Source organism: Olea europaea, chromosome 19 (assembly GCF_002742605.1).
Source record: "Olea europaea var. sylvestris chromosome 19, O_europaea_v1, whole genome shotgun sequence".
NCBI classification, from domain to species: Eukaryota; Viridiplantae; Streptophyta; class Magnoliopsida; order Lamiales; family Oleaceae; genus Olea; species Olea europaea.
Window position 1 is genome coordinate 4,710,587 of NC_036255.1, and position 21,507 is coordinate 4,732,093.

Sequence of the window (21,507 nt, forward strand, 5' to 3'; positions counted from 1 at the left end):
CGACCAAGTTCATACTACACGAGTCTAGTTGCATAAGAAATACGTACCACAAATCTTTCAAACACCGGAACGAGTATTGCCAGGTTGTGGTCTGGAAGATATTCAGCAATGGCATTACGTATGCCCTTTCTGGTAATAAAAAGGAATAAAAAAAAATGATTTACGAGATCGGTAGTCAAAATTTATGTAGGGAAAGGATAAGCCGATGAAGGTGTACTAACCTTTCAGTAGAAAGGAATGCAAGAAGAAGAGCCGCATAAGCTTCTACAATCATTTTTTCAGCCTCTCTCCCTGTAATATGGAATCTTCATCATCCTGCATAATCACATTTGCACATAGAATTCAGCCATAAATACATTGTTTTCCCTCCATATTTATAGATGGTAATGATGTTCACATCATTTTTCAAAAATAAAAATCATCTGAATTCTATTGGCATCAGATAATGGCTTTCAAAAACTTGTAGAAACAAATTATTCATCTCTATATTACTAAAAAGGAAAATTGCACCAGGGGTCCCCACCTATTCATCTAGGAGAGAGTGCTTCCCTAATCTTCAAAAACAAACTTGTCGGTCCCCAACCTTTCATTATAGCTGCACAAACACACAGATTTACGAACAGTTTCCAAAATTGGGACTGACCGTACAACTATAATTTGAGGACCAACTTACTCCCTATTAAAATAGGAGACCAACTTACTACTTGGGCAATAGGTAAGAGTACAATGATGTGATTCTCCTTTAAGATTTTAAAAGAAAAAATTAACTCCCTCAAATGAGAAGATAATTATTTATCATCATTTCTAGGGATAAAGGCGACAAAACCTTAAAAAAATTCCATGAACTCCCTTGGCTCAAATTACCATGCAACTAAAGCTATGCTTTCAACATGGAAAAGATGAATCAATGGATGGAAATAATACATAATAAATAGACACCAGTTCACTCACCTAGGACATATATTTTCCTTCTCCAGTAGCCTCACCAGCCCCTTGATTAGCCAAAAAGATAGAGCATAATAAAGGAATTACATCCTTACGTTCTTCCATCCCTTCAAAGCTCGGTAATGAAACACTACATGTTGCAAGCCATGATCTGCAATGATAGATATGACAAAGACACTAATTATTTTCTAACCTGTAACAGAAAAATTGAGTTACCATAAGCCAAGGTTGTCCAGCAAGTGTCAGAACCAATTCAAAGTGGGTGAAAAAAATGCAAACGGATTTACTATGATCTTCAGTTCGTAAAACTTTGCCGACAGCCAAAATAATTTACAGCCAACAAAAATCATCACTTTGAATTATGCTCATTCTTTAGAGATTTTACATAATCAGATAACTAGAGACATTATTATATAGACTTACTTTTTTCCCTTATGATGACAATAATTATTGAGTAGAAGTGTAGAATATGGGAAAATTTTGAAGGTGTGTAGTCAGTTAACCAGTTCCCACAGGCTGAGATATGTCCTCCATACATGAATGCAAATAATGTGCAAATATAATGCATTGAAGTTCTCATCTTGCACCCTCATGTCATGGAAATTCTAAATGGTGGTTGCTGGTAACAATTTCCTTCTGATTACCTAGATCTTATTCAATTCACACCATCAAGGCGAACAAAGCCAAATAGGAACAACAATAATGTGGTACACAAATGTCAGGCTTTCCCATGCCAGTTTCTTTCACCATATGGATCTTCCATCCCACTCCATCAAAGGTTATTTGCCAAGTTAAACTGCGAAGGTTTAAATCCTTCTTAAACTCATATTGTGCAAATTTTGGTGACCTGCAAAGTTCTAAAAAACTCACCATGCAATCTTTGAATGACCAATTCCACTGAGCTTACATTAATAATAATCCCATCACTTCTCATACCTGGTGCATCTAGCATATCCTTCACTTTGGAGGTGTCCAAACCCATCTAAACTGATCCTATAACTTATCTTTCATAGGTGCTACATTAACCAATTCACAAATATATGCAAATTTCTATTTACCTTCTCGTTTTACCAGAAACCGATCTTAACATTCTCATCTCAGTCAAATTCTGTTTATGTATGTCCAAATGTAAGGAAGATACATCAAGGTCTCCTTTGGATAGAAAATATCATCAGTAAAACAATGAAATTATAGTCATCCATTCCTCCAAAGTCCAAACTAACAAAGAAAGGATGAAGAGAAACAGGGAACAATTTACCTGTTGCGACAATCCTTCTCCACCAAATTCACAAGCAAGCCCAAAATAGCAACAAGAAAGTCTAGCTCGTGATCAATGAGATGTGGGTAATTCTCTTGGTTAGTCTCCACAATGGATTTAGATGAGAAACTATTCTCCCTAAAATAGGGAAATGACGATAAGCTAATGATGGAAAGTGACCAGCAATCGGAGAAGACAGTGTCTCCGGACCCCCACAGGCAGCAATTTGCCAACAACCCTCAGTGTCAAGGACCACAGCTTAACTTAGCCCCTTGACACTATCGCAGCCGTAGTTTGCCCAACTTCAGCCGTACATTGTAAATATTATTTCAAGTTTGAGTTGTAATTTTCTTTTCATTACAACAGTTATTTCAATTGTAAAATAGCTCTGATATTGGTAAACATTTAGTATGATTCCTCGTCTTTTAAACGTCTACTCCTGTCACTTAGGTTTTTGTTCAGAATACTATTATAGGGAGTATTAGTCATTAAAAAATCTTTCAAGCTCACTGGTGTCCGCCCCCTGCACCAGCAATTGTAATTTTCTGCTTTCATCAATTGTAATGTTCAGCTTTCATCAATCAATGTTTAATTTACTTTCAATGTATTCAAATTCTCTATTGTAAGCTTTCTACAAAATTGTAATCAAATTTTATTTTTGTCCCGACGCGACCGAGAAAAGACGGAAGGTAGTCTAACGGAGCAGACTACTGCCGCACGGTGTCCCTTTCTGTGCCAAGAAGAAAGGCACCCCGTGAAACTCAAGATTGTCATTGGTCAAGTTCATCAGAACCTGCAAATTAATAATAAAGAAACTCAGTAATTTCAAGAATGCTGATGCATGAACACGTGAAAACATGCACAAACACATAAAACAATTTTCCAGACAAAACAGTGTCCAGAAAAATTAAGCAAAAGAACATAAATTTCCTTTTTAAGCTAAGAAAACAAATGAAAAGAATGTACACTGTTGAAGAATTAAAAAAAGGGAAAAGGGCTCACTGTTTCAGTTGAACTCGATGGATATATAATAACCTTATAATGCACAGCATGAAATAACTCCCAAATACAATATAGGATATCTCTAGAAAGAGCAAATAAAAACTCTTAATCCTTAGTCTTCCATGGGAAACTCGAGGAAAACTCATTGCATTAAAGTCACAAATTGAAATTTTAAATTACTTTGACAGCTGTAAGAAGACAATCTGCCAGAAGATTGGAGTTGTTTTCATCAGTTGTGGATGAACAAGAGGCCTCCTGAGAACAATGATTTTCCAAGATGTCTGTTTCTTGTTGGTTCGACATCAGTCGAGAGTGACACTTTTCTTCATGGTCACTCGCTGTTGTCCCCATATTTTCAGTTCGAGATTTCTTTCTCCTTCCAGATAATAAGTCCCACTTCGAGGGTTCATCAAATTCATCATGAAAAGCGAAAGGATCCTGACTGTCCTCGACAAAATTAAGATTGGCACCTTCAGAAACTTTATTTCTCTTGCCAATAGCAATTTTTAATTCTGAACCATTATTTCTCAAGGCTACACCATTGATTGAATTCCCTGATGTCCCGCTGCATGACCCGGACGTGGAGGAATCAACTCTCATCTTCAGCAACCAAGGATCAGAAGCTATGTTGTAGTTTCCAAACTGGATTTAGAATATCCTGGCTGATCAGATCTAATACATCGATCGTCTTGAGATGCACTAAAGAGTTTCTTAGAGGAGGTCCAGTCCATGCTACCACACCCATCGCAAGGACTGAAAGACTTCTCAACTTTGCCCACTGCAATTTTAGAAGAAAACAATTGAACTTCTAATTTTCAAATCTAAACTTACTATTCAAAATACTTACACTGCTATTGTGAAATGCTTGCTATTCACTTTTAATTTGAAGCATAATGTCACGGACCTAGTTTCGTTACACCTGAACAATTAGAACCGTGCGGCCTTAACGTTCGACAATTCCCGTCCTTCGCAAGAAAACATTAAATCAGCATTTCCATGCTCACAAATAATTTAACCAACGAGGCTAAATTATAATCACCTTGAGAAGAGAATTCTGAAGTAAGGAATATATGGAAAATAAGTAAGGTTGGGAAAACTTTCTTTATATAAATGAAAGGAAAAACTTTACAATCTCTCTAATTAATAAACTCACTTCACTCTACATGATTTACAAATGAGACTTCCATCTCTATTTATAGGCAAAAATCTTACAAGTTGCTTTTAAATCAATGGCCACGATTTATTTAATCCAAGGGCCCTTATTGGATGCAAGTTGATTTAAACCTCCTTTGAAAAGTTGCCTTCCACTTTACAACTCACGGATAGTTGTCGTCAAGTGGACATTCTCTACCATTTTCCTTGCAAGTGGATACAACTCGTGCTTAGCTTGCATCTTGATATTATCCTTGCCAACTCGATCTTAGCTTGCATCTTGATAATATCTTGCAAGTAGCCAAGTGGACAAGTTGTGCAAGTTGCCCACTTGCATCCTCAAAATATTCGACTGCAGGTTCATGTATCTTTTCTTCCAAAATGGCTGGTTCGGGACCTAGAAAAATCTCATTAATATGCTGGAAAACTATCTTGCTTCAGGCAACCTGTGTTCTGCTCAATAGGCTGCCTGCGTCCCCAGCTTGAGTCTGCCTACGTCCCCTGCCGCAAGCTGTCTGCGTCCCCTGCTGAATTTACCTGCGTCTCCTACCGTAAGTTGTTCCATCCTACTGAAACGCATTACGCGGGTTATTTTGCGGCCGCTACCGGGACGGATCGATGGCAACTATGTGGGGGCGTAAGTCACTCCCCCACCTAATCTGCCGACGCCCTTGTCGCCATGTAGTTTCGTAGCTCTGACTCAAATTGTCATAGATCTCCTTTATTTTCCCAAGTAGCTTCGGACTCGGGCAACCCCTTTCATTTGATTAAGTATTGAGTGCAAGGGGGAACACCTCTCCGTCTTACCACTCGATCCACCAAAATGGATTCAACATCTTTCTCAAAAGATTTTGTGACAATGGGAGGTGCCCTTCTTGACTTGTTTTTCCCCGAAGCTCCATGTCCGGCCTGTAAGGCTTCAACATGCTTACATGAAAAACCGGGTAGATCTTTAAAGTGCTTGGAAGATCTAGCTGGTAGGAAACTCTTTCAACCTTAGCTATGATGGGAAACAGACCTTCATACTTTCTAACCAAGCCCTTATGAACTTTACAGTAGGCTTTAAATTGTTGAGGCAACACTTTCACAAGTATTTGATTTCTAATGTTGAACTCCAATGGTCTCCGTCTCTCATTGGCCCATTTTTTCATTCTCTTCTGAGCTTTCTCCAAGCAAGATCTCGCTAAGTCCGGATGATCTCCCCATGACTTAGCCATTTTTATTGCTCCAGGACCTTGGTTGGAATTACCAACCATAGGCAATGTGTGGGGCGTTGTAGGTTGTCGCCATGTTGCAAGTTCAAATGGACTATGTCCCGTGGATTCGCTTTTCTGTAAGTTGTAGGAGAATTGAGCTATGCCCATTAAATTTGCCCAATCTCGCTGATTAGCACTAACAAAGTGCTAAAGATAACACTCCAACAATGCGTTCACCCGTTTTGTTTGTCCATCCGTCTGCAGGTGAAAACTACTAGAAAAGTGCAAATCCGATACAAGGAGTTTAAACAACTCCGTCCACAATTTTTCCATGAAGCGGGGATCCCAATCACTAACAATATGTTTCAGTAATCCCCAATGCTTCACAACATGATTGAAAAATAACCTTGCCGTCTCCTCCGCAGTGCAATCCTTAGGGGTCGGAATGAAAGTAGTATACTCGGAATGAAAGGACCTTTGTAATAACATCCGGCAAATCATCATTATTAGTAGTGACTTCAGTTGCTACCGACAATTGAGCAATGAACGTCGGCTCACCCTTCTTCCATCATTTCGCTAATTGCATAGCCGAAAGTTGTCGCATTTCCATCCCCGTGGAAATGGTAGGAATCATGCATGATGATCCTTTTTCAAAAATGCACATAGAACCAAAAGAAGGCATAGGAACTGCATTAACCTTCCTCAAGAAATCCAAGCCCAATACTAGCTTGAAATCATCCATCGGTGCCACAGAAATATCAATGGGTCCATGCCACGAACCTAACTGTAGTTACGCTCCTCGAACTACACCTGCTAACGGCTTCATGGTTCACTATCTTTAATAATTCACCTCCACGATGAATATTCAAGCCTAGCCTCCGTGTTTTATCCTCCGTGATGAAATTGTGCGTGGCTCCGGTATCAACTAATGCCCGTGTTTGCCGTCCATTGATTTCGACAAGTACGAACATCAATCCTTTTTCTCCGTTCGCCCTCGGAACGATTTTGGCGTTCAAAGCATTGAAAAGTTGCAATGAACCCATGTGACTTGCACCTTCCTCCTTGCCAGGGGAAGCCTCCGATTGAGTCTCCGTAATAGATGCCAAGGATCCAAGTTTAGGGCAATCCCGCATGAGATGTGGCCCTTTGCAAATGAAGCAACTACGAGAAGCAAAATTACCCCTCTTTTTATCATCATATTCCTTTTGCCAAGTAGCTGGTTTGTTGCCACCGGGTTTGTAATCAACTTTGGGTTTTAGCCTCCAATCCTGCTTACTTCGTTTTTTGTCTTTTCGCATATCACCTCCGCCTTTGCCAAAATTCCCTTTAGTTGGTTTAAAAGTCCTTGCTTGCGACTCCGTACTCCTTTGGAACTCCGACAAAGATTCGGCAACCGCAATTGCCTCATCCATATTTTTGACCCCGCTACGTTGTAATTCTTGTCGTACCCATGTTATACATCCATCCATGAAATTGAATAGCAAGACATCCTCCGGCATGCTCGGGATTTGAAGCATAAGGGTCGTGAACTCTTTGACACAGTCACGAATGGTCCCTTTTTGTTTCAATTCTTTTAGTTTCTTGCGGGCCTCGTACATAACGTTCTCCGGGTAAAATTGTCTTTTTAGTTCCCTTTTGAACATGTCCCAAGAATCAATTCTGCTAGCTCCATGTTCAACATCGGCATGCTTACGACGCCACCAAAGAGTTGCGGTGTCGGTAAGAAACATAGAAGCGGTCCAGACTTTCATGGCTTCATCAACAAGATTTACGCCTTCAAAGTAGACTTCCATTTGCCATAGGAAGTTTTCCACATCTTTAGCATCCCGTCGCCCGTCTTTATGTTTAGGCTTCAGGTATTCAATCCTTGGGGCAACAATAGTTGAAACGGCACCTCCACTTGTACCGACAGTGAATTGCTTGTATTGATCAAGCTCTTTGCTCATTCTTTCCATCATCATGTCCAATTGATTAACTTGGCCATGCATAGCGGAAACGGCATCCAAGACTTTGGTTTGGAGACGACCAAAATCATCCGTCACCGCAGCTTGTCCGGCTACCACAGCTCGAACATCATCTTTCATTGTTTGGACATCATTTTCCAACGATGCTTGTGTGTCCATCAGCTCTTGGACATTAATTTGTAGAGTTTCAAGCTTTCCAATGGCATGTCTTTCCAACGCCTCGAAGGAGCTTTCAAGAGATTCGACCCGATCACCCATATTTGTGATGATTTGGTTAAATTTACCTTCCATGTTGGTGGCTTCCCTCACCTTACTTTTGCCTCGAGTTTTCCTTACTTCAGTTTGGGCAGCACCTCGACCCCTCTCCTCAATCTCAATATCAACAGTTTCTTGAGAATTCGCCATTATAACGGCCTACAAACGAAGCTCTAATACCACTTGTTACGAACCTAGTTTCGTTACACCTGAACAACTAGAACCGTGCGGCCTTAACGTTCGACAATTCCCGTCCCTCGTAAGAAAACATTAAATCAGCCTTTCCATGCTCACAAATAATTTAACCAACGAGGCTAAATTATAACCACCTTGAGAAGAGAATTCTGAAGTAAGGAATATATGGAAAATAAGTAAGGTTGGGGAAACTTTCTTTATATAAATGAAAGGAAAAACTTTACAATCTCTCTAATTAATAAACTCACTTCACTCTACATGATTTACAAATGAGACTTCCATCTCTATTTATAGGCAAAAACCTTGCAAGTTGCTTTTAAATCAATGACCATGATTTATTTAATCCAAGGGTCCTTATTGGATGCAAGTTGATTTAAACCTCCTTTGACAAGTTGCCTTCCACTTTACAACTCACGGATAGTTGTCGTCAAGTGGACATTCTCTACCATTTTCCTTGCAAGTGGATACAACTCGTGCTTAGCTTTCATCTTGATATTATCCTTACCAACTCGATCTTAGCTTGCACGTTGATAATAATATCTTGCAAGTGGCCAAGTGGACAAGTTGTGCAAGTTGCCCACTTGCATCCCCAAAATATCTGGCTGTAGGTTCATGTATCTTTTCTTCCAAAAATGGCTGGTTAGGGACTTAGAAAAACCTCATTAACATGCTGAAAAATTGTCTTGCTTCAGGCAGTGTGTGGGGCATAAGTATAAGCTCTCTTAACACAGTGGAGTATAAATATCAAGTAATATTTAGACGGAGTATCTTTATCATAGGTAATTTCTAATTTTCAAGAATTAAAAATATTGTTGCAAATACTCACAATGCTAATGCGAGATACCTGATATTGTTTCACTTTAAAGCATAAATTTATGCCCCACATGGTCGCAACCGATCCGTCCCGATAGAGACTACAAAACAAGGCGGGTAACGCGTTTCAGCAGGACGGAACAACTTGCGATAGGGGACACAGACAGCTTGCGGCAGGGGACGCAGGCAGACTCAAGCTTGGGCGCAGGCAGCCTGTTGGGCAGAATGTAGGCTACTTGAAGCGGGCTGATTTCCAGCACATTAATGAGGTTTTTCTAAGCCCCGAATTAGCCATTTTGGGATGGAAAAATACATGAACCTACAGCCGAATATTTTGGAGATGCAAGTGGGCAACTTGCACAACTTGTCCACTTACAAGATATTATCAACATGCAAGTTAAGATCGAGTTGGCAAGGATAATATCAAGATGCAAGCTAAGCACGAGTTGTATCCACTTGCAAGGGAAATGATAGAGAATTTCCACTTGACGACAACTATCCATGAGTTGTAAAGTGGAATGCAACTTGTCAAAGGAGGTTTAAATCAACTTGCATCCAATAAGGGCCCTTGGATCAAATAAATCATGGCCATTGATTTGAAAACAACTTGCAAGTTTTTTGCCTATAAATAGAGATGGAAGTCTCATTTCTAAATCATGTAGAGTGAAGTGAGTTTATTCATTAGAGAGATTATAAAGTTTTCCCTTTCATTTATACAAAGAAATTTTCTCCAACCTTACTTATTTTCCATATATTCCTTATTCCAAAATTCTCTTCTCGAAGTGGTTATAATTTAGCCTCATTGGTTAAATTATTTGTGAGCGTGGAAAAGCTGACTTAACATTTTCTCATGAGGGACGAGAATTGTCAAATGTTAAGACCGCACGGTTCTAGTTGTTCGAGTGTAATGAAACTAGGTCCATGACAAGTGGTATCAGAGCCTTGTTTGTAGGCCGTTATAATGGCGGAATCTCAAGAAACTATTGATATTGAGATTGAGGAGAGGGGTCAAGGTGCTGCCCAAATTGAAGTGAGGAAAACGCGTGGGAAAATTAAGATGAGGGAAGCCACCAACATGGAAGGTAAACTTAACCTAATCATCACAAATATGGGTGATCGGGTCAAATCTCTTGAAAGCTCCTTCGAGGTGTTGAAGGGACACGCCATTGGAAAGCTAGAAACTCTACAAATTAATGTCCAAGACGTGATGTTGTTGGAGAATGATGTCCAAACGATGAAAGATGATGTTTGAACTGTGGTAGTCGGACAAGCCGCAGTGACAAATGATTTTGTTCGTCTCCAAACCAAAGCCTTGGATGCCATTTTCGCCATGCATGGCCAAGTTAACCAATTGGCTGTGATGATGGAAAGAATGTGTAAAGAGCTTGATCAATACAAGCAATCCACTATCGGTACAAGCGGAGGTGGCGCTTCAACTATTGTTGCCCCGAGGATTGAAGACCTGAAGCCTAAACATTATGGTGGACAACGGGATGCTAAAGATGTGAAAAACTTCCTATGGCAAATGGAGGTCTACTTTGAAGGTATAAATCTTGTTGATGAAGCCATGAAAGCTCGGACCACTTCTATGTATCTTACCAGACCGCATCTCTTTGGTGGCGTCGTAAGCATGCCGATGTTGAACATGGAGCTAGCAGAATTGATACTTGGGACGAGTTCAAAAGGGAGCTAAAAAGGTAATTTTACCCGGAGAACATTGTGTACGAGGCCCCTAAGAAACTAAGGGAATTGAAACAAAAAGGGACCATTCGTGACTATGTCTAAGAGTTCACGACCCTTATGCTTCAAATCCCGAGCATGCCGGAGGATGTCTTGCTAGTCTATTTCATGGATGGATGTACAACATGGGTACGACAAGAATTACAACGTCGCGGAGTCAAAAATGTGGATGAGGCAATTGCGGTTGCCAAATTTTTGACGGAGTTTCAAAAGAGTACAAAGTCGCAAGTAAGGACTTTCAAACCAACTAAAGGGAATTTTGGCAAAGGCGAAGGTGATGTGCGAAAAGACAAACAACGGAGTAAGCAGGATTGGAAGCCAAATCCCAATGTTGATTACAAACCTGGTGGCAATAAATCAACTACTTGGCGAAAGGAGTACGATGATAAAAAGAGGGGTAATTTTGCTCCTTGTAGTTGCTTCATTTGCAAAGGGCCACATCTCATGCGGGATTACCCTAAACCTGGATCCTTGGCATCTATTACAGAGACTCAACTGGAGGCTTCCCCTGACAATGAGGAAGGTGCAAGTCACATGGGTTCATTGCAACTTTTCAATGCTTTGAATGCCAAAACCGTTCCGGGGGTGAACGGAGAAAAAGGGTCGATGTTCGTACTTGCAGAAATCAATGGATGGCAAATACGGACATTAGTTGATACCGGAGCCACGCACAATTTCATCACGAAGGATGAAGCACGGATGCTAGGCTTGAATATTCACCATGGAGGTGGATTATTGAAGACAGTGAATGCAACCATAAGGCCGTTAGTAGGCGTAGTTCGAAAAGTGGAACTACGGTTGGGTTCGTGGCATGGACCCATTGATATTTCTGTGGCATCGATGGATAATTTCAAGCTAGTATTGGGCTTGGATTTCTTAAGGAAGGTTAATGCAATTCATATGCCTTCTTTTCGTTCTATGTGCATTTTGGAAAAAAGGAACATCATGTATGGTTCCTATCGTTTCCACGGGGACAGAAACGCGACAACTTTCGGCTATGCAATTAGCGAAAGGATGGAAGAAGGGTGAGCCGACATTCATTGCTCAATTGTCGATAGCAATCGAAGTCACTACTAATAATGATGATTTACCAAATGTTATTACAAAAGTCCTTGAGGAAAATAAGGACGTGATGCCCAAGGAGTTGCCAAGGAAACTCCCGCTTAGGAGGGAAGTTGATCATCACATTGAGTTAGAGACTGGAGCCAAACCCCCGGCCATGGTACCTTATCTCATGGTGCCCCCGGAGTTGGAGGAGCTTCGAAAACAATTTACAGAGCTTGTGGAGACGGGAAGGATTAGACCATCCAAAGCTCCCTATGGCGTCCCGGTGTTATTCTAAAAGAAGTCGGATGAGACATTAAGGGTGTGCATTGATTACCGGGCACTAAATAATGTGACGGTGAAAAACAAATATCCTATTCCATTGATTGCAGATTTATTTGATCGGCTTGGTAGTGCTAAATTTTACACCAAGTTTGATTTGCAAAAAGGCTATTATCAAATTCGAATTGTGGAAGGAGATGAGCCCAAAACTACTTGCATTACTCGGTATGGTTCCTATGAATGGCTTGTCATGCCATTCGGTTTAACCAATGCCCTGGCAACTTTTTACACCTTGATGAACAAGATATTTTATCCATACTTGGAAAAATTTGTCGTGGTCTATCTTGATGATATTGTCATCTACAGCAATACACTGGAGGAACATGTTGAACACTTGAAAATTATCTTCCAAGTGTTGCGGGAAAATGAATTGTACATCAAGAAGGAGAAATGTTCATTTGCCAAAGAAGAGGTGAACTTCTTGGGACATATCATCGAGCATGGTCACTTGAAAATGGACGAAGCCAAAGTAAAAACAATTAATGAATGGGAGCTACCTACTAAGGTGACGGAGTTGCGGTCTTTCCTTGGATTAGTGAATTACTATCGGCGTTTCATTAAAGGTTACTCATCTAGAGTCGCCCCATTGACGGACTTGCTCAAAAAGTCTCAAGGATGGGATTGGACCGTGAAATGTCAAAGAGCATTTGATGATTTAAAGGCAGTGGTCATGTCCCGTCGGAGCCGGTGTTGGCCTTGCCAGATTTCAACAAAAGTTTTGAAATTCAAACGGAAGCATCGAATTTTGCTATTAGAGGGGTGCTTATGCAAGAAGGTCATCCTATTGCCTTAGAGAGCCACAAGTTGAATGACACGGAGCGACGTTACACGGTACAAGAAAAATAAATGACGGCCATTGTGCATTTTCTACGGGTATGGCGTCATTATCTTTTAGGTTCCCATTTTGTGATCAAAACGGAGAACGTGGCTATAAGTTACTTCCAATCACAAAAGAAGTTAAGCCTGAAACAAGCTAGATGGCAAGATTTCTTGGCGAAGTTTGATTATGTGATGGAATACAAACCTGGGAAGGCGAATGTAGTGGCAGATGCACTTAGCCGGAGGGCGGAACTTGCGGCAATTAGCCAAGCCACGGGTACCTTGTTGGAGGAAATTAAACAAGGATTGGAGCATGATCCCATGGTGAAATCATTGATGCAAGCCACTTGAGAAGGCAAGACAAGGCGATTTTGGATTGATAACGGGTCGCTATACACCACTGGGCAAAGGGTATTTGTGCCTAAGTAAAAAAATTTGCGGCGTGACGTGATTCGGGAATGTCATGACACTAAATGGCTGGACATCCCAGGATAGATCGAACATTGGCTTTGATTGAACGAGCATATTATTGGCCGCAAATGCGTGATCAAGTGGAGACATATGTTCGAACATGTCTTGTGTGCCAACAAGACAAAGTGGAGAATAAATTACCAACGGGACTTCTTGATCCTCTTCTTGTGCCAGATCAACCATGGGACGTGGTCACCATGGATTTCATTAGTACCTTGCCAAAGTTTGAAGGGTTCGAATCAATAATTGTTGTTGTTGATCAGTTTTCCAAGTATCTACTTTCATTCCGACCCCTAAGGATTGCACCGCGGAGGAGACGACAAGGTTATTTTTCAAGCATGTTGTGAAGTATTGGGGATTGCCGAAACATATTGTTAGTGATCGGGATCCTCGCTTCATGGGAAAATTGTGGACGGAGTTGTTTAAACTCCTTGGATCGGATTTGCACTTTTCTAGTAGTTTTCAATCGCATACGGATGGACAGACAAAACGGGTGAACGCGTCGTTGGAGTGTTATCTTTGGCACTTTGTTATTGCTAATCAGCGAGATTGGGCAAAGTTAATGGACATAGCTCAATTCTCCTACAACTTACAGAAAAGCGAATCCACGGGAAATAGTCCATTTGAACTTGCAATAGGGCGACAACCTACAACGTCCCACACATTGCCTATGTTTGGTAATTCCAACCGAAGTCTCGGAGCAATAAAAATGGCTAAGTCATGGGGAGACCATGATGGCTTAGCGAGATCTTGCTTGTAGAAGCTCGGAAGAGAATGAAGAAATGGGCCGATGAGAGAAGGAGACCATTGGAGTTCAACATTGGAGATCAAGTACTTGTGAAAGTGTTGCCTCAACAATTCAAAGCCTACTGCAAAGTTCATAAACGGTTGGTTAGAAAGTATGAAGGTCCGTTTCCCATCTTAGCTAAGGTTGGAAGAGTTTTCTGCCAGCTAGATCTTCTAAGCACTTTAAAGATCCACCCAGTTTTTCATGTAAGCATATTGAAGCCATAGAGGTCGGACTTGGAGGATCCGGGGAGAAAGAAATAAAAAAGGGCACCTCCCATTGTCACAAAATCTTTTGAGAAAGATGTTGAATCCATTTTCCCAGATCGAGTTGTGAGACGGAGAGGTGTTTCCCCTTGCACTCAATACTTAATCAAATGGAAGGGATTGCCCGAGTCCGAAGTTACTTGGGAAAATGAAGGAGATCTATGGCAATTTGAGTCGGAGCTACGAAACTACACAGCGATGAGGACGTCTCCAGATTTAGTGGGGGAGTGACTTACGCCCCACACGGTTGCAACCGATCCATCCTAGTAGCGACCGCAAAACAGCACGGGTAACGCATTTCAACAAGACAAAATAGCTTGCAGCAGGGGACACGGGCAGATTCGGTAGGGGATGCAGACAGACTCAGGCTGGGGACGCAGGCAGCTTGTTGGGCAGAACGCAGGCTGCCTGAAGCGGGCTGTTTTCCAGCACATTAATGAGATTTTTCTGAGCCTCGAACAAGCCATTTTGGGAAGGAAAAATACAAGAACTTGAAGCCGGATATTTTGGGGATGCAAGTGGGCAACTTGGACAACTTGTCCACTTAGCCACTTGCAAGATATTATCAACATGCAAGCTAAGATCGAGTTAGCAATGATAATATCAAGATGCAAGCTAAACACGAGTTGTATCCACTTGCAAGGAAAATGATAGAGAATGTCCACTTGACGACAACTATGCATGAGTTGTAAAGTGGAAGGCAACTTGTCAAAGGAGGTTTAAATCAACTTACATCCAATAAGGGCTCTTGGATCAAATAAATCCCATTGATTTGAAAGCAATTTGTAAGGTTTTTGCCTATAAATAGAGATGGAAGTCTCATTTGTAAGTTATGTAGAGTGAAGTGAGTTTATTCATTAGAGATATTATAAAGTTTTCCCTTTCATTTATACAAAGAAAGTATCCCCAACCTTACTTATTTTCCATATATTCTTTACCCCAAAATTCTCTTTTCAAAGTGGTTATAATTTAGTCTCATTGGTTAAATTATTTGAGAGCATGGAAAGGTTGACTTAACGTTTTCTCGCGAGGGATGGAAATTGTCGAACGTTAAGACCTCACAGCTTTAGTTGTTCAGGTGTAACGAAACTAGGTCCGTGACAATAAGCTCTCTTAACAAAGATGATATATATATCAAGGGAAACTTAGACCGAGTACCTTTACCATGTGTAATTAAAGGCCTTCCAGAAAAACATTCCCTCCCATTACAAATTCCACATAGTTTTTCATCTTGAGAACTGCCCCATGAGTTTCTCAGTAAGGAAACACCTATCATGAAACATATCTTAAGAACATTAACTGTAATAAACAAAATCCTCAAGTCTATTGTGCAGCTATTACAAATGAACCAATCAGGATAAGTTAAAATAAAGAAATAAAAATTTCTAGGTGACAGTCCAGCAGTATAAGATACCTGAGAGAATTTTAACAACACTTACAATCAATTTTGTGAAAGTACTAGGAGCTTGCTGACTGTCAGAGCTTATTTTCATTCCAAGCAAATGGCACTGTAATTTATAACCAAATTTAAAAACAAACTGGGACAAATCAATATCAGCAAGTGGAACATTTATCATTTAGAAGGATAGGGAGCAAATATATGATGATGTTGTCAGTAATGCAGAGAGTCCAGATTCAAGCTCGGTACCTGATTATCTTCGCAAAGAAAAGTGGCATTTTTCATTATTTTCAAACATTTCAAAAGCAGCACTAGGCTTTCTAGCCCCACGACATCTTTCGAATCTAGCACTAAAGACGGACTCCGTTCTAACCATCCCTGCATAAAGTTAATGAATTTTAAACAAAAAAGAAGCTTAATTAACTGGCTCACAAGAACGTACAATGTTCTATTATCTATCTTGCATCTATAACCAATTTATTTATCTCCAAAAGAAATGCATTTCAAGGTAGAAGTGAAATTTAACAAAACCACTATTTTTTCCCCTAAACTTGTGTGGGTGAAGAACAGGCAGAAAATAAAGGATAAGCTGCTGATAAGAAATTTCAAGCTCAACTCTTAACAGTTTTTACCTGGTGATATGAATATAATTCCCTTGACATTAAAGGCTCCACCAGGGTTTCAGATAAATTTCGGAAAAGTCCAAGAATTCACTGTAAGTGTTATGTCCTAGATCCAATCGATTTAGGTTGTAAACGCTTTTAATATATTTAATGCATTTGATTTTGGCCAGATCTATTATTTAGTTAAATTAATTTTGTGATAAATAATATTAAATAATAGAATCCGAAGATCCAATTTTTAGGTAATCTGTTAATCACAAGGAGTTGTGATTGTGAGATACAAATTACATATAATTGGACCTTGAATAAACCATGGTTATAAGTAATAACGAGATACGGATATCATTAATACAGTTAGACTATCATGTGTGGCACTTCTTATTTGTGAAGTAAGTAGCTGATCTCACGAGCTAAAGTATGGTGACACTTAAATGAACACGTGGATGTTTTGTTATAGAACAAAACATTGGAGACCCGCTAAAAGATTCCACATGGATAACTATCTGAGTGTCAGTGGCTAATCTCTAACGTTCAATAGTGGAATTGGTTCTTTGACTTGAGGTCGTCATGGTACCTTATATGAGAACAGTCATACTTTGACGGTGTTGGATGTTGCTCTGAAAGGGGCTGCTAATACGACATCGTTCGTGTACGTCAAGAATTGTATGAAGGTTGTGATTGATCAATAAAGGATTCGTCACTTTTAGATAGTAGGAGATTATGATCTGCTTTTCATTCAATTAAGTTGATGATGAAATCCTTGGCCAAGGTGTACTCATAAGTCGAAAAGGAGTTTTCGATTTATATTGGCTTAATAGTGGAGTGAAAGATATGACCAATGATCGAGATTGACACAATTCCATATCTCGTAATTGATCGGATCGTGTTGACGAAGGGATAATAGTTTCACGGTAAACGAACGAATTAGGTTTTGTCATACCACGTGACATTTCCCGTCACATGTATTGCCCTGACACACTGCTAGATGTCAATCAAGGACGACGAGTGTGAATTGACGATAAATTAAAAGGGTGTATTAATTTATCAATTTTGATTAGATCAAAATAATATTTCACGACGTTAGGCATCGAGGTCGGGAACCTAATGGGTCGCACACAAAAGAGAATTGGAAGATTGCAAATTGCCAATTGGTTAATTTAACAATCGTTGGATAAATTAATTAATTGGATTTGTTGTTTATATTCCCGAATTAATTAATTGGATTAATTAATTCACGGACCGGGTTTAATTAATTGGATTAATTAAATATTGGACCGGACCGGGTCCGTTTGGGTTTATATATATACATAGCTAGGGTTTGAGGTCCATAAGGTTTTCATTATTCTTGCTGGCACAAGAGAAAAATTCTAGCAGTTGCAATATATTCTCTGTGTGGATTTCATTGGAGGCTGGACAATTGGACAGCTGTGGGAGGCAGATTCAAGCTGCTGGAAAGGAAGAGCGCGAAGGAGTTTGCAAATTACAAGAAAAGGAATATTTCTTATCACAGTTTTTATCTAAATACAAAGCTGAATCCTGAATGGGAATTGAAATTTGTTAAATTTCGCTGTGCATGTTTAAGTAAATTCCCAACATTCACATCATTATTTTGGTAGCTTCACAATTTCAATCTTCAATTCAGGCACTATCAGTTTCTATAAATTCACTTTGGTAGAGCAAAAGCTAAATACCTTGTCCATTTGAGTGGAAGCAAAGAGAACAAACGTAAGGGATCACAACGATTTTCCTCAGAAATAGGAAACAAGTTTTTGTGTTAAATAACTGTGGATTAAGGTGCTGTTACCCTTTTCCAGAAAAAAGTGCTTCGGAGGTAGAAGCCCATCTCATTCAGTCAGTTCAAATGAAAAGGATTTGACAGGCTCAATGAAGGGTCCACATTCCGCTTCTCCTCAAAAGCAAAAGGTAAAAACTAGAGAAACCCCTTCAAAAAGAATGGTAAAAGAAGACCTCTTCCCTTTCGTTCATGTCATTGGAAAGATATTCACATTATTTTTCCACCCTTATTTTATCCACACTTGCATTCAACAATTTATTTGCTGTATATGTACATGCATCATGTTAAAAATAATAAAAAAATATTCAAAGAAGAGAACCATGATTCATCAAAAGCTGTGGATTTAACTTCAGTTTCAGTCAAATGATATACACAAGGGATGACAGAAAAATATTCAGGACCTGCATGTAGCATATACCTAGACAAGAACAAACATAAATTTTAGTGAAAACAAATACTAAGAAAATGGTACAATTGTCAAGCCATCTCTTAAGTACTAGTTCAAAAACCAGTTCGTAAACTATGGTTACTATTTTCAAGCTTATTATCAGAACCTGCATAGATCTTCTTCGGTTTTTGATCAATCAGTTATGTAAGAAAGTGATCTTTCAAACTACTAGTCACAACTTTCACCGGTTATCAGCTCAATCATTGTGTAACTTCTAGAACAGTACTTGGTTTCCCATTCTTTATTAGAATATCGAGTTAATTGTTCCAATGGCCACTAAACTGAGGTCCATGTCTTTGATTGATTACTGGAGTTTAAAATATTGAGTTTTAGTCACTGAACTTAGGTCAATGTCATTGATTGTTCACTGAAGTTTAAAATATCGAGTTTTGACCACTGAACTTTGAAAAATATTGTACATTACTCATTGAACTTTGAAAAATGTTATACATTACTTATTGAACTTTGAAAAATCATGTACATTACTCGTTGTAAACTCAATATTTTTCAAAATCAACAGTTATGCTAGCGAGTAACATACGGCATATTCCAAAGTTCAGTAGTCAAAACTCAATATTTTAAATTTCAGTGAGCAATCTAAGACATGGACCTAAGTTCAGTGATCAAAACTCGACATTTTAAATTTCAATGACTAATCAAAGACATTGACCTAAATTTTGTGACAATTGGAACAATTAACTCCAGAATATCTTTTTGCTGAGGCAGTTGTCTCTTTAAAAATCTGTATGACTGTAAAGATGAGCTAGGCCTTATCAAATCCAATAATAACATAAAAATGAGAACAACATACAAGTCACACCTCAATTACGAAATGACAATTTCTTGCCAATTCAAATACTGCAGCAAGTCCTCCAAACTCTCTTAATCTTTCCTTGAAGTTGCCCCCAAATTTCTGAACAGTGCCTGAGGTGTCTGTATGAATTCACATCAAAGAAATAGGGCAATGGATAAATTAATAGAGGTTTAAATAGACTGCAACGGAAGATGGCACAAAAAACATGCCAAGTAAGTCCTAAATTGAAAATAATGCAACATTTTTACAAGTTTTTTTGGTTAGATGCAACGAGACTCAGAGATTTGTATGCAAAAAATATATCAGAGGACAATAACCATTCCTTCATTTATAGTTGGAAGCAGAAAATAATGAAAGCTCATTAAATATAGAACACGCATGACAAAAAGGAGGCAGGAAATCTGATAGTTTAATTGCAGATGCAAAAATAAATAAATAAAAAATAAAAAACACACTGAATAATGACATCTCATTAAATATAAAACACGCATGAGGCAGGAAGATTGATAGTTTAATTGCAGATGCAAAAATAAATAAATAAAAAATAAAAAACACACTGAATAATGACATCTCATTAAATATAAAACACGCATGAGGCAGGAAGATTGATAGTTTAATTGCAAAAGAAAAAAAAAAAAAAAAAGGAAACTGAAGGGGTAGTGGTCGTGCGCAACACTCTTGAGTGAGTTTTTTTATAACAACAAAAGGATCAGCATTTCATTATATTTTTTTATAGGTAATCAGATAATTTTATTACTTAAAAGAGAATACACAGAGGGTGTACAATCACTTTAAGTCATTAAGGAACAACATAAAATTAGGCAACCCATCTACAGGATCTCCAGCCACAGCATTAAACCAAGAATATAAAATAAAGTAAAATATTTCTCTTATCTGCTCTCTTGTCTTTGTTTGGTCTTCGAAGCAGCGTTTGTTCCTTTTGTCTCCACACGCACCATACAATGCAACCCGGGATAAGGTGTCATGCTAGTTTGCTGTCCTTATCACGAAATTTTCTCCTCCGTCCCCGTAGCACGTCATCTATACGACGAGGCATCACCCAATTCATAGATTGAGAATCAAGTATATTGTTCCAAATCCAACAAACACCATCACAATGAATGAACAAATGATCAATCGTCTCTCCATCCTTCTTGCACATGTAACACCACTATATTACGTAGAAGCCTTTACGTTGAAGATTATCCACCGTTGAGACCTGTCCCCTTACAACTGTCCACAATAAGAATGTCACCCGAGGAGGCAACTTACATTGTCACGCCAACTTCCAGGGGAATGAATTATCCACACATCCCATGAGGGAACCAAAGTAAGAGCGAATTGAAAAAATGTCATCACGCGCTGTCCTCCACCTGATACAATCACTCTCCCCTACCCGAATTTCTGCCTCATGTAGAAAGGTCATAAACAACGAATAATCATCCAATTCCCAATCTTGTAAACCCCTCCTAAAAGTAATATTCCAGCTATAGCTCCCATTATGAATGACTAAGAGATCACTCACCATAGCAGAGGGCACTGAGGCAATGTGGTGCAAGGAAGGAAATCCCTTCTTCATCGGCTAATCTCCACACCAACAATATAGAACCCCAAATAATTTTAAACACCTTAGTGGCACTAAGACATGAATATTGGATGGCTAAAGTATACTTCAAATTTTTAGTCTCATTTGAGACCCATTTACGACATAGAAAACATTTGTTGGAAAATGATATCTAAAGAAAAGTTGTAGCTCTTTGAGTTAGCTTTCCAACACACTTTGAATTATCTCAATCGGATATCGGGAAAAGAAGTTATGATAGAAATACTAAAGGTTGTACAGTATCAACCGAAGTACGCGGAATATGAAAAGTCAAATTCCTACACAATTTTCTAGCACCTTCTTAAACCTATAACTCCCACATAAATGGCACCCGTATTAATGAGTATTAGGCCCTTCACTTGCCCTTAAGTTGTGAGATTTTTACCTATAAATAGGCCCCAATGCATACACATTTTTCACACCAAGACAAAAGCTTCTAAGCATAAAAGAGAGAGTTTTCAAGTCTAGAAAAAAGAGAAAGGAGAGGGAGGAAAATTAGTTTTTCCTAGAAGTTTTGGTGCTATCAAGAAGTGTTTTCCAAGCACCAATTCTCAACGGAGTGTTTTTTTTTTAAAC